Below are 10011 nucleotides of genomic sequence, written 5' to 3'. Positions count from 1 at the left end.
TCCGGTCCCCCCACCCTTCAACAAACAATTGATTCCGGTTCCCCCCAGTACTTCCTTTGAACCCCCAAACAGTAGCTTTTGTTGTCCAGCTGATAATATTATTTCGACATCCTCGTGTTAATAAATTATTTTTCATCTTACAGGAAGGATCCTACCACCAGCTTTTGAAGTAACAATGGGGGAGCGCCCCCCTGTATTTCGAATTACTGATAAAGCTGCCTACTTTGAAGTACAAAGTGTATCAACCGTAGGAACCCCCGACCCCCCTTTTCACCAAGTAGGGCGGCAGGAACCCCCCACCACCGCCCTCCTCTTGTATGTGCGTGCGTGAATGTAAATTAGTTACTTATTCTAGTTAAAGTGAATATTTAAAAAATGTTATACATTTGTTTTATGTTTTTTAAAATAAATAAAAGAGACTTACCGATGTTTCTGAATACGTAGTCGCGTCTCCTTCATGGGTTTTTTTCTTTTCTAAAAAAATTAAAAATAAAATGGCGTCGGTTAGAAACAGACGGAGTTGGTTTTATAGAGGTGAAAAATAGATTATTCGTGCGTAATGGACGGTTATTTAACGCATTTTAGAATAGCGTCCTTCTTATGCCTCAGGCTAGAAACTTGTAAAAAAATAAGCCAGAGGAGACCGGTTAGGGAGGTGTGACCCCCCTCACGCCGCGGTAAACGGCGACATCTATTGGGCAAAGGATGTTACTGCATATGGTTACTGAGTGAACGACACAAGGAGGAGTTACACATCCCTCTCAACCGTATAATCTACGTTTTCAGTGTAACGCGCCATCAGTTCAACCCTTACCTTGGATTTACCAAGAAGTTTGTCTTTTGGGGTCTCTGAAAAATCGGCAATCAAGATGGTGAAAGGTAATGATCTTTTTATTATTATTTTTATCGGTTTATTTGTATAGAAGATATAAAACTATTTCGCTATTATTTTTCATATCTTACAGATACTGTTACAACAACCGCTCAGGTGTACGATGCTCGTGAGTTTACTAAATTTTAATTATTCGTATTATTCTTCTTAATTTAATATAGGAAATTGTTTTATAAGGTCCTCAGCAGTTCGACTTTAGCGACGACGATTTCACAAAGGAGGATTACGGTAAGAATCTGTGTTTAGTCTAAAATTGTAGTGTATTGAATTTTAATGTATATTTTGTTTTTATTTTCTAGATTCTATCAAAGCGAAGGAGTTTTCAGTTCTGCACGAAGAGTTGCATTCGCTTCCTTTACTCTGGAGAAATCCACCGGAGGAGGTCGCTGTTTTGGCTAACGAGGCCTCAAGGCCGGTCGCGAGCGGAAGAGGCGAAGAAGAACCGAGAGCTGTTTCCGACGACGCCCGGAGCGCTAACGTACCGGAAGCCGTTCCTATTCCCCTCGTTTCAGGCCGTGCCAGGATAAATATCAGCAGATACGTGACAACGAGTGGTGAGCGATTGATATTTATCATTAATGAGAATTATATAATAAGATAAAGCGCATTCGTTTATTGTTATAGTAGAAATATGCTACGGCGTAATGTTTTGAAATACTACATTACCCATAATGCATAGAGATCAGAATGTTTTGTTTTACTTTTTTAAGATAAAAGCAATCTATTTATACCGATAAAATGAATATACTATTTTGCAGATAGTGAAGAGGACGCCGGTCAAGCCGTTGAGTCGACGTTGGAAGCCTCACGCAGACGCTGTGATTCCGACGAGCGAGCAGTGACAGGGCGCCAGGGGAGGAGACGCCGACCGAATCCAGCCGAACGGAGATGCAGGGCAGGATGCAGGCTTCGTGAGGAAGATTGTATTCGTGAGCGTATTGAATCGATTAGACGGATTACACGTTTAGAAACGACTATGCGTATTGTACAGTCTATTATTAATAATTTTTAAATCCTTATAATGGAACGCTATGATGTGCCTGAGACGTGTAATATACCGACCGATTTGGAGGAAATTGTAAATCAGATAAATGATCCCTTCGCGTCTATAAGACAAATTGACGATTTTGAAGATTTTTTTAGCCCTATAGACGCGGCTTTGGCACGACTTAACCGAGCAAATTCAAACGGAGATGAAAATCATGAAGTACACACACATGTTATTTCAGATAACGATGTAGCTGGTATATCTAATGAAATATCACTCCCATCCGTTTTGGCATTTGGTGACGGATTGGGAATAGACGATTCAAATGAAATTCAACCTGCTGTACAATACATAAGCGAACCGCCTCAATCCAACCAGCAGGTGGCACACATAGTCGAAGCACAACAACCAATTGTGCCACAATCAAATGAAACACATCAACAGCAATTACATAATTCGACGCATTCAAATGAAATACAACCTGCTGCAGCACAATGCATAACCGAACCGCCTCAATCCAACCAGCAGGTGGCACACATAGACGTTTTTCTACAGCCAATTGTGCCACAATCAAATGAAACACAACAACACCAATTTCATAATTCGACGCATTCAAATGAAATTCAGCCTGCTGCAGCACAATGCATAACCGAACCGCCTCATTCTAACCAGCAGGTGGCAAACATAGACGAAGCGCAACAACAACATCAACAATCAAATGAAACACAGCATCAGCAACCACCTACGGTACGCATACACGAAAATCAGGCAAGCGATGAGGATGTACAGGAGGGTACGGGAGGTATTATTAGAACGAGGAGACCCGTTTTTAATAATACAGAATTCCGTAAACGTATTTATACACGTGAGTCCGATGAGCCCCTTGATTTTGCGACTTTTTATACAAATATAGGAGATAATATAAACGAACTAATTGACGAGGTAACTAGATCAACACATCCTGGTGATATCGTGCAAGTGGAATTAATTAGCGGTGATAGGAACGCTAACTGTTATCTGCGTCTTACCGACGATCCAAATATTTTAAACGATGAAGTTAATAATTTATTGGAAAATATAGCTCAATCTAATATAGAGATTTTAGCTAGCGACGAGATCCAAATGGTAGTACAAATTGTCCCGGATATGCGTGGCGCAGGCGGTGTCAGGCGCAAACTACAGTTAACTACAAACGAAGAAATTTTGAGAAAAAAACAAAATTGTTTGTATATGACCTATAATGAAAATAACAAACTATGTTTTGCTTTAGCATTAGCCTTCTTGTTGGACGGGTCGTTAACGGAGGCCCAGGCTATGCAGAAAGCAGAGCATCTACAAAAATGCGTGGGGCTAAACAGTCAAACATCAGTCAGTCTGAGAGACGTGCATAGATTCGAGACCTACATCAAACGAAAAATCGTAATTCTTTACAGAAACGATGATTGTAGGCCGATGTCTTTTTTTGAAACGCATTATCCAAAATCAGAGGATACTCTGTTTTTGTTATTGCTGAATGAACATTATTATGGCATAAAAAGGATCGAACGTTTTGTCGGACAGAGTTACTTCTGCCGACACTGCTACAAGGGGCATTCAGACTGGCGACTTCATAATTGTGAAGGACGATGCGCGATCTGTCTCAACCCCTCATGTAAACAACAACCGCGAAAAATCGTTATTTGTCATGATTGTAACAGATCATGTCTAAACGATGAATGTTATGCCAAGCATAAAGAAAGCGGTCGGGGGATTGAGAGTAATTGCGTCCTTTGGAAAAAATGTCACAATTGCGGTCTATTGTACTACAAATCAAAACATGCCTGCATACAGCCCCGATGTGTTATGTGTAAACAGGTGCTTCCGGAAGGGGGCGACACGTTGCTTAATCCACATCATTGTTACATGCAACCCCTCAAAAACGAGCAGATTTGTAAACAAATAATCTACTATGATTTTGAAACTTGCATAGGGCCGGACGGTAACCATAAAGCATATCTGGTATGCGCAAAATTAAACGGCCTTGAAAAAGAATGGTTAGGGGATGATTGTGTACGACATTTCATCGAATACTTCAGAAATCCACGCTTCAAAGGTGCTACCTTTATAGCCCATAATGCACGAGCCTTTGATTCATACATCTTAATTAACAAGATGATCTGCATGGGGGTTAAACCCGAAATTATTATGCAGGGCAGCAAAATCATCTGTTTCACAGATACCGACTATAATATGAGATATATCGATTCGATATCTTTTCTTACAATGGCTCTGAGCAAATTCCCAAAATCGCTAGGTTTCGAAGATCAGGTAAAGGGTTATTTTCCACACGCGTTTAGCTCTTTTAAAAATCTGGACTATGTAGGTCCATATCCTGATTCAAAATTTTATGGTGTGGAACGCATGACATCCACGCAGCGCGCTGAATTTTTTAATTGGTATGAAAAAGTGCGAGGTGGGATCTTTAATTTTACAGAGCAGGCGCTGATGTATTGTAAAAACGACGTCAACATTTTAGCGACAGGTTGTGAGAAATTCAGGGAGGAATTTTTAAACAGCACAGGAATAGACCCGTTTAAAGCGGTCACGATCGCATCAGCGTGCATGAAAGTTTTTCGCAGTAAATTCTTAATTCCTAACACGCTAGCAATTACCCCGACCGATAATTATAGGCGACAGTTCAGAGCATTCTCACACGACTCAATTCAATACTTGATGTGGGTAATGCATAGCCAAAATATTGATATCACACACGCACTCAACAGAGGCGAGATGAAGATCGGTCGATATTTTGTAGATGGGTATGCGTATGTAAACGGCGAACAATGGGTGTTCGAATATCTGGGATGTTTTTATCACGGATGCGTTGAATGTTTTGACCCTAACCAAATTTGTCCTATGACTAAAAGACCTTTCCAAGAAAAATTTGACGCTACTGAAAAGAGAATGCATGAGCTAACTCATAATCACGGTGTTAAACTTTTTGTTATGAGAGAACATGTCTGGCAACGAATGAAACAGACTGATCCGAGAGTGAGAGAGTTTCTGCGCGAATCAAAATTCCCGGAACCTCTCAATCCTCGCCAAGCTCTTTTTGGAGGTAGAACGAACGCATTTGTTTTGCGGTACACAGCAGCGTCTGACGAACGTGTATTGTACGTTGATGTCACTTCTCTGTATCCTTTTGTCAACAGCACCTGTCAGTACCCTCTCGGGCATCCCATTATCATTCATAGAGACTTTGGTGACCTCAGAAAGTATTTTGGTTTCATCAAAGCCGTTGTCCTGCCCCCCAGAAAATTATATTTCCCTCTACTTCCTCATAAAACAGCTAGAGGTAAACTTGTGTTTACGCTTTGCAAAACATGCGCAGAACTTAACAACCAGAATAGCTCGTGTACTCATGATGACAAAGAAAGAGAGCTGGCAGGTGTATGGACGACGCCCGAGTTCATTAAAGCTTTAGATCTAGGCTACACCGTCTCACAAGTTGATGAAGTATGGCATTTTAATGACACGAGTAATGATATTTTCAAACAATACATGAATACCTTTCTCAAAGGAAAGCAGGAATCCTCGGGGTACCCCTCTCACATCGTGGATGACGCAGGGAGAGAGAAATACATCTCTGACTACTTGAAGCACCAGGGTATTCAACTCGACGCTAGTAAGATAGCTCCAAACCCGGCTAAAAGACAGGTTTCAAAGCTATGCATGAATTCGACTTGGGGCAAACTCGGACAGCGTGAAAATTTAAATCAAACAGAAATTGTAAAAAATCCGGATCGTTTTTTCAACCTACTGTTCTCAGGGATGTACGAGGTGAAATTTTTTCACTTCCTTAGCGATGATGTTTCTCTGGTACAGTACAAATACAACGAACGCGCACAAACACCCGCCTCTCCGACGGCTAACATTTTCATCGCTTGCCTAACAACATCCTATGCCCGTTTAATAATGTATAGGTATTTAGAACAACTGCAGACCAGAGTACTTTATACAGACACTGATAGTTTGATCTATACTGTGAAACAGGGTGAAAACACTCTCCCGTTAGGCGATCTGCTAGGCGATCTGACAGACGAGCTTGATAATGACAGTATCCAAGAATTTGTCTCCGCAGGTCCGAAAAGCTACGCTTATCAGACCAGAAACAAGGGGAAATTGGTCATGAAGGTAAAAGGCATCACGCAAACGCATGATACGTGTCAAGTCATCAATTTTGACAGCGTCAAGGACTTGGTTGACGGATACGTCGACAGCATGGGGGCGCGACCAGGGCTGCTTCATACCCCTCAATTCAACATTGTTCGAGATAAGAAAGGGTTTCATTTGAAAAACACTTCATTTATGAAAAAGTTTCAGGTGGTTTACGACAAACGTCGGTTGCTTCCAGGCGGACGTAGCGTTCCATTTGGTTTTTGATTGTGTTGATTGTGATTGTGACTGTGTCGGAGCAAAAAAAAAAAAAAAAAAAAAAAAAAAAAAATAAAAAAATAATAATAATAATAATAATAATAATAAATATGAATCCGAACCACATTGATTTTGATACTAGATTAGAAACACCATTTTCATGCCTCGTAGCCGGCCCGAGTGGGTCCGGCAAGACTTATTTTGTGAAAAGTATTTTGGAAAATTGTGAGCATGTCATGAAGTCGCCTCCTGAGAATATTGTTTGGATTTATAATTCTTATCAGGAAATGTATGATGAACTTGAAAAAAAACTGAATAAAAAGATAAAGTTTGTAAAAGGTCTCCCCGAAAGCTTTGAGGACGAATCTCTCTTTCCAGTCCATCTTTCGCACCTGATCATCTTGGATGACGTCATCTTCGAGGCGAGCGATCACCCGGAAGTGGTAAACATTTTTACCCAATACAGACATCATCGGAAAATGAGCGTCATGTTACTCACTCAAAACATTTTCCATCAAGGGAAGTATAGCAGAACAATCAGTTTAAACAGTAATTACATTATACTGTTTAAAAACCCTCGCGATAAATTACAGGCGAGTGTTTTGGCCAATCAAATCTACCCCACGCGTAAAAAGTACTTTTTGGAATGTTATGAGGACGCCACAAAAAACGCTCATGGGTATTTATTGGTAGATCTCACCCCCTCGTCGCCAGATCGATTTAGATTGAGAACCGGTGTGTTACACGGGGAGTGGCCAGCAGTATATTTACCCAAAAGCTCGTAAGATGTCAAAACTTTTAAAAAAAAACGCCCCGCTTCTTAAATTATTGTTTAATGCCCTCCCTCGCAAACGTAAACAAATTCTCAAACAAGCCCCCAAAGCCTTAGTGAAAGCGCTCTGCGAGATTGCATTAAATCTCTTAAAAGGTCATATTCCTCTAAACCCCTCTCAATATAAGAAGTTGAAGAGACGAAAGAAGTTTATTCGGATATTAGCCGATAAAAAAAACAGTCTCAGAAAGAAGCGTATAACTCTAGTTCAAAAAGGTGGTTTCATACTCCCTCTACTGGCCGCTTTTGCACCTGTCCTAGGCAGTATCGTCACCGGTCTAGTAAACAAATAAAACATGAGTTTGAAAACAGCTCAGAAAATGTATTTAGTTTCCCCGCACCAACTGGAACGTTTAAGCAAACCCACACCCAATATTCGGGAGACGGCACAGGATGATTTGGACGTTAGAATGAGAGAGTTATTAGACGATCGTTCTATAACACAATATGAAAAACTAAGAAGATATCAAACTCTATTGCAACGGTATTTAGGACTGCTTAAACAAAGAGATCGTGAGTTGGTTCCGGTGGCTTTGACAGTTCCTAATCCGCGGGGGGTTTTTGGACGTGAAGGAGGAAGACCGGAAAAGATGAACGTGGAGGAGGAGGGGGTGGGGGGAGAGCCGGGGGGAAGTGTCAAGACGAATGCGGATGAATGGGGTGAAATATTACAAACTATTCCGCAACGTCATCGCAAAAACGCCGAATATGTTTTAAGAAAAATATCGTCTCGTGAAGAAAAGGCATGGAATCAGCGGGGGGAGTTTATCTCTAACGGTAGACCCGTCAGAGGCTCGCATATGACCGATTTAGTCAGACATCTTATTGTAAACGGAAAGAAGATCAACGAACGAGGGTTACTGGGTTGGACGGAATTCTTGCAACTAATATCGGAGCATAATATACCCGAGACTGTAGTATCGAACCCTCAAGCCAGAGAGCGTTTAAGATTAATAAAAAACGAAACTATTTTTAAGCATGGTGACGATGACGTAATATCCGGTGGTAAAAGGAAGTGTAAGAGGAAGCAGAAAATCATCAAATGGGAGGATTATTAATTTTACACCTTTCGTCGTGAAAAGAAGAATAAACACACCCACTCGCATCTTTTGTATCTTTTTGCATATGAATTTTATTGAATAAAAAATTTGAAAAAGACATCATGAGCATTGACATTTTTTTTTAAATATATCTAAACAACATGAAATTTGACCGCCGCACATCGTCCTGGGAAACATCCTCCGACTTTCTACGTACGTTGCAACCATAATATCATTCGTAACAACATCGTCATAATATTGGGTTAAAACCTCGCGGTAAGATTCGCCACATCCTCGGGCCGATAAATAATAAACACAATGCTGACCGCATACTGTCGAGAGTTCGTGCTGTAATTGACGGTCGTGGTGGAAGATCCGGTCGGAATGTTTTTTTAAGAAACGGTTTATACTCTCGGGGTAATAATGAAAATCCGGTGGGAATCCGAAAGAATCGAAGAACGTAGCCGTGCCGTCGTCTTCTAACGACAGCGCCAACCAGTGTTCGCCAGGAAGATGGCGAGGGTGAGTATTAACAATAAAGAAGGCGGGGGTAGGGGGCGGTAATATGTCAGTCAACTCATCTTCGGCGAAGACGCCTTGGAATCTTTCCCCCTGAATTTGCCTCATCAGACGCTCCAATTCACGGCCGTTCATCTTTTAATAATAATCGATCAAAACTTCTCTTTTTGAATTAATTTCAATAATGCTGTCGTAAGCGGCATAAACGATAAGGGTTGCGGTATGAGGGAGAGGATTTCTAAATCTCATATCTAATCTTATGACACCGCTGGAGACGGGGGATAACGCCTCTGTATCGGAGGTGGGACTTAGGTTAAAAGCGAAAAGCGCGTAGCCATTTTGAAAGTCCTGCAAGTCTAAAAACAGGGGCAAATCTTTCAGATACCTTCCAGTTGCTTCAAATAAATTATGGAATTCACGTACAGAGTTCCCCGCTGCAAAAAGCGGTTGAAAAGGTTTATTTGGGACCTGAGTACCGTCTCTCGATAGTGCTAAATATTCAATATCGTGATGAGCGAAATTAAAGGGGTTTAAATCTCTTCTGCCCACAAAAGCGTTATGATTAACGAGAGCCAGGACGACACTTTTTGGCATAGTTCCTAGAAAGAGATTGTCTTGATGACATATTCTTGAATTTTGAGGGATGGAATAAGTTTTTATGTTGACTCTCGTAACCGGATATAAGGCATTCCCCTTATTGAGAGCTGAGGCGTGACCCAACGTCACCGCTGGGGAGACGCATACTTTTTTAATAAACAGCGAAGCACCCATAATTTTCAAACGTGTATCGCTGTCAGGTGCACTCATCAGACAGAAATCATCGCTCGCTCTCGTCAGCTTCAACCTTAAATCCACATTATTCAAAAGGTGTCTCTCGCAGAAAAATATATCCGTATGAATTGGGCCGATGACGTCAAATTCTTTTGAATTCTGTATTAGACGAGCCCGTCTAACAAAGCCTTCGTTTACCCCGTCCCCTTCGACGGCTAGCGAGTCCATAACACCTCTCGTATCTTTAAAAAACATCCCCGCCGTAAATTGACTTTTCAGCGTTTCCCCGGAGAAATTTAATAACGTCTCTATTATAGCCCTATAGGGATGCGAGGCGCTAGATTGTGAAATTAAACGGTCGCCAAGGGTGACGTCAACTTGGCTAAAAATAGTATTCAGAGGAAAATTAATTATACTAACGCGTTCGTTAGGGGCGATGTTAGACCCGTCTCGTCGCGTTATTTTTAAGCGCAGGTGTAATAGCGTATCCGCCAAGTCAAGATATTTCGACCCGTCACCGGGGATAAAAAATTCAATAGGGGATTGGTCGCCAAGA

General features: G+C 41.3%; 1 long non-coding RNA gene across 1 annotated transcript; it reads left to right on the top strand.

Moving 5' to 3' along the window:
* Positions 1–782: 782 nt before the first annotated feature.
* Positions 783–1214, top strand: LOC144026686 (uncharacterized). The gene is made up of 4 exons (XR_013285262.1): positions 783–879; positions 966–1001; positions 1070–1120; positions 1192–1214. It is a non-coding gene; the product is annotated as an uncharacterized LOC144026686 (long non-coding RNA).
* The last annotated feature ends 8797 nt before the right edge of the window (positions 1215–10011 follow it).

The sequence above is a fragment of the Festucalex cinctus genome, chromosome 10, assembly GCF_051991245.1.
Source record: "Festucalex cinctus isolate MCC-2025b chromosome 10, RoL_Fcin_1.0, whole genome shotgun sequence".
NCBI lineage: Eukaryota > Metazoa > Chordata > Actinopteri > Syngnathiformes > Syngnathidae > Festucalex > Festucalex cinctus.
The sequence above is the reverse complement of the archived record's forward strand: the minus strand, read 5'-3'. Positions and strand labels throughout refer to the sequence as shown.